The sequence below is a fragment of the Rutilus rutilus genome (genome assembly GCF_951802725.1).
Source record: "Rutilus rutilus genome assembly, chromosome: 13".
In the NCBI taxonomy this organism is placed as follows: domain Eukaryota; kingdom Metazoa; phylum Chordata; class Actinopteri; order Cypriniformes; family Leuciscidae; genus Rutilus; species Rutilus rutilus.
In genome coordinates this window covers 2481347-2486346 of record NC_140218.1, presented here as the reverse complement: position 1 = coordinate 2486346, position 5000 = coordinate 2481347, and the positions used below count along the sequence as shown (strand labels likewise).

Below are 5000 nucleotides of genomic sequence, written 5' to 3'. Positions count from 1 at the left end.
AAAAATTTTTTAATGAAAATGTTTATTATAGAAGGTTAATAAAAAATGTTATGACTGAAAGAATTGCATTTTTATTAAGTTAGAATTAAAACAATGGGAATTAAAATGCTTTCCATTTGTTCTCTTTCTAATGCAATGTTCAGGTTTGACTGTATTATAAAGTAAAACTGGCACTTCAAATTACCATTTAAACCAACCAACCAAACAAAAAACTTGACAAAAATAGTCTTTGAGAATCTCTTATTATATATTAAAATCCACAACCTGAAAAAAAATAGGCAAATATGTGCAAAAACAACTAGAATTCACAAGCCTTTCTACAGAGAGCTGTAAATCCATCTAGTGGTTAAAATATGATATTGCACGATAATTATGCTCACTACATCCACCAGATGGCACCAATCTGACTTCAAAAATAGTTTTCTATAGGCCTAGTCTCTACTTTAACCTGAAATACAGAATAAAAAAAATATATATATTGCGTGCGTGCGTGCGTGTGGGTGTGTGTAACAAGCGTCTTTCTGAGGAGAGCTACGAGAATTTCTGTCTTCTCTGTCCATCTTTATTGTCAGTGTCCTGAAGGGACGTAGATGTGTGATCTAATACGCAACCGGTTTTTATGACATTTGTGTGAGAAAATTATTATCATATACAGTATATATGCATTTATAGTGAATGTATGGAAAATACAGATTGTGTTGAATGATCTGGTAGGACTTTCACTGTCCGCTGTAAAATCCTCCAGTTTCCCCCTGATATGTAGTGAGAGCCGACATGGGCCGCTGACAGATGACACACACACACACACACACACACACACACACACACACACACACTATAATGAATCCCCGTTCTTTATAGCGTTCTTCCTATAAGATTATTTTACAAAGTAAATACCAAAATCATCCAGGAAATTATGGAGTTCTGCTGGACCCTTAGAATCGTCCCAATCCTCCCCTGCTAACACACACACACACACACGCACACAGACACAGACACACACACACACACGTTGGGTTTACATGTTTTATGGGGACTTTCCATAGAAATAATGATTTTTATACTCTACAAACTCTATAATCAATCCCCTAATCCTAACTGATGAATTTTCACAATGTGAACTAATGAGTATTTGTATATATTTCATATTGACAGGATTATGTTATTTTTTAAGTGTCATGTTTATCTCTGGATATAGGCTTAATGTGTGTCATTGTTCTCTACAGGTTGATCAGGTGTGGTGTGACAGATGAAGGTTGTGCTGCTCTGGCTTCAGCTCTGAGATCAAACCCCTCACACCTGAGAGTTCTGGATCTGTCATATAATAAACTAGGAGACTCAGGAGTGAAGCTGTTAAAGGATCTGAGGGATGATCCACATTATAAACTGGAGACACTGGGGTAAGAACAGTTTTTAACGATTTTCATCATCTTTTTATTTAATGTTCAAATGGCTGATTTACTCACTAGAAATATAAGTAAATTGTACCAGGTTCAGTAACATCGTGTGTGTGTGTGTGTGTGTGTGTGTGTGTGTGTGTGTGTGTGTGTGTGTGTGTGTGTGTGTGTGTGTGTGTGTGTGTGTGTGCCGTGCACAGACATTTTAAGGGGCAGTGGCCTAAACCAAAAAAGGGGCACTATTTTGTTTTTTTGGGGGGTTGGCACACTACAAAGTGTGCCAACAACAAAAAATTTAGTTATTTGTATTAGATCTGATCGAGAGTACAATAATTTGATTAGACAAGCAGCTAATTCTAAGAACGTGGATATGTTGTACACAGGGCTGGACTGGGAATTTTTTTTTTTAAATCGGCCCTGGCATTTTGGCCCAGACTGGCTCACTATATGATCATAAACACCACCCATATTTGCACGCCCTTAAATATATGCATACCAACTCCAATTCCTTAAAACCACTAATGCAATGTAATGAGTGAGTATATGAACGAGTGAGAGTTAACAGATGAAATAAGTAAAAATTTGGCATTTATTAATACAGTGATGAAGCCTAAATAAAGCTATAATCTGCATTGGCATAGCAATACCAGTGTTTCTCACAGGATTTTTGGTAAAACTGTGGTGGGTGGACCTCGGTCCTTAGGGGGGTTCGGGGACATGCCTCCCCGTAAGAACATTTTGTGCATTTTAATGTTAAATTCATCAATCTGGTGCACTTTGAGAGTTCAAGATTAAAAGCTCCAACCCATATTCAGTGTCCAAATTAAACAAAGAAAAATTCAAACCTCTTTTAGTTACAGTGTCTATTTACATTACACCTACTACATAATAATAGTTATAATATTAATCCAATGACAGTAATAGCCATATTTTGTAAAACAAATGCACTAAAACAATAAAGGAAACTTTCATAATTAGTTTTGTACCAATTTCTATACTTGAAAGAGATAAGCACATGATCTTTTATTTTGGCGGAAAAAATGGTTTACAAACGCCTCTCATTACATTTCTAGTGAATTGCGGTAATCGTCAACTATGCAGATGTGGAAATTAACTGGGTTATGGGTTCCTACACTCATGACATAGCCTAAGTGTTTTGAAAGTAGTTCTGCTTACCGCAGGCTCTACACTTTCTCATCTCTCTCCTGATCCTCCTCACTATCATCATCTGCCACAGGAGCTGATGAAGGGCAGGAAACATACACTACCCTTCAAAAGTTTGGGGTCAGTAAGATTTTTAATGTTTTTAAAATAAGTATCTTCTGCTCACCAAGGCTGTATTTATTTGATTAAAATAATTTATGGAATAAATAAAATAAATCAATACTTTTATTCATCAAGGATGAGTTAAACTGATCAAAAGTTACAGTAAAGACATTTATAATGTTAGAAAATATTCTATTTTAAATAAATGCTATTCTTTTGAACTTTCTATTCATCAAAGAATTTTGAAAAATAAATTAAATTGTTTTCTACATTGATAATAATCATAAATGTTTCTTGAGCATCAAATCATCATATCAGAGTGATTTCTGAAGGATCATGTGACACTGAAGACTGGAGTAATGATGCTGAACATTCAGCTTTGATCACAGGAATAAATTACACTTTACTGTATATTCACATAGAAAACAGTCATTTTAAATTGTCATAATATTTCACAATATTTCTGTTTGTTTTTTATCAAATAAATGCAGCCTTGGTGAGCAGAAGATACTTATTTTAAAAACATTAAAACATCTTACTGACCCCAAACTTTTGAACGGTAGTGTATATTTTGACACATTTTACAGTGTCTGCTTTAAGGGCCTGTTTCTATTTTTTCACGCTGTTTTTCTGCACATTCCTTGCGTTTCTTCTCCATCTTGCTGACTATTTTGACAGATACACACTGACACTGCTGCACGCTCGCTCACTCGTTTAAAGTTGTGATTTGCCCAGCCCAGTGTCAATCAAGAAAAGAACCAATGGGCCGCTGATCTACGTGTTTCATGGGCTGGTCTGTCAGAAGAAAAAAAAAAAAAAAACCAACGCTGACTTTTTCTGACCAATGCATTACACCGGCACAAACCCAGCACCGCCAATTAAGCAAAACAAAACAAAACGAATGGGCCGCCGATGTACACATTTTATGGGCCGTTAAAAAGAAAAAATAATAATAATAAAAATAATGTATGAGTATGAGTATGAGATGTATCGGCCCAAAAAGCACGTCGGCCCACCGTGAAAGTGCGCGGTATGCCCGATGGCCAGTCCAGCCCTGGTTGTAGAAGTTGTAGCACTAGTAGAAAGAGCCAGAAGACCAAGAGCAAAACATTACCGACATAAATACAAAAAAAAAAAAGACTAATTTCGCAGATTCAACCACTGTCTTGCATAGCCTACCTGTTAATGCGACAGCTTTCGTGAACTGTTGTATACTGTGAGTGATGCTGCGGAGCGAGCGGGAAAACCTGGAGCGGATTAGCGGAATCAGCGGAATGCTTTAAACTGTGTTTAATATGAGTGTAATTCTGCTCATACTGTTGTGACTGATTGTGAAAATAATATTAATGTTATTTTCAGCTTTTCCCCTTTAACTGTCTCTATAGGCATCTTTCCACAGCGAGTTAAGGCTGCTCTAAAGCGGCTCTGTGTCTGCTCAAAGTTCTGTGGAAAGACACAATGCCGCATGAAAGCAGACTTAAAATATGCCGGGTCTGACCCGCCTCAGCCCCGAGTGTCAAAGATGACTCTGATATTGTTTAGTTCAGTGTAAATGAACGCGATCTTGTGTCGCTCTAAACTACGCCATTGTCATGACAACCAAACGCGCAGCGTGAGAATCAAGAAGCGGAAGACTAAACATATCGGCCATAATCCATATTGTTTTAGCCAAATAAAAAAATGTCAGCCAACAAGAGACAATAAAGTAAAAGTGTCCTGTACTCACATCGTGAAGAAACCACCAGAATAACAGAGTCGACGTGTGTAATCAATTGGCTTTCGCCGTTTGTAATCTTCCTCTGAAGAGACTGGCAGATCAACGCGCTTCTACATTTCTCTCAGATACGCTAATGCTTATTCGCCATCACTGTGTGATATTAACTTATATTCCAGAAATCATCTTCTTGAGGACGATATTACACACACACACACACACACACACACTGCCTGAAACGCTGACGACAGCAGAATTGTTCTTTCTGGCTCTTTGAAAAACATGAATAAGTCCTGCGGTGATCGACCCGGTGTAATAATTCATAATATATTTGTAGCATTTGTTCCATCTGGAATAGTTTTATTAAGAAATATAAAATATCTCTCAGTACTACAGAATTATGACGAACATCAGAGCGTGAGATCGCTATATCACACAGAGGAAATCTGACATTCTGTGTTTTTATTAGGGCCCGAGCACCGATGGTGTGAGGACCCTCTTGGAATTGCTCTGTTTATTATTATTATTATTAGGGCCCGAGCACCGATGGTGTGAGGACCCTCTTGGAATTGCTCTGTTTATTATTATTATTAGGGCCCAAGCCCTGAAAGGGCGAAGGCCCT

General features: G+C 37.4%; 1 protein-coding gene across 1 annotated transcript in view; it reads left to right on the top strand.

Annotated features, from left to right (window-relative positions):
- Window positions 1–5000, top strand: part of LOC311302520 (uncharacterized protein) — a 747744-nt gene that overhangs the window by 325646 nt on the left and 417098 nt on the right. The window lies entirely within an intron of this gene.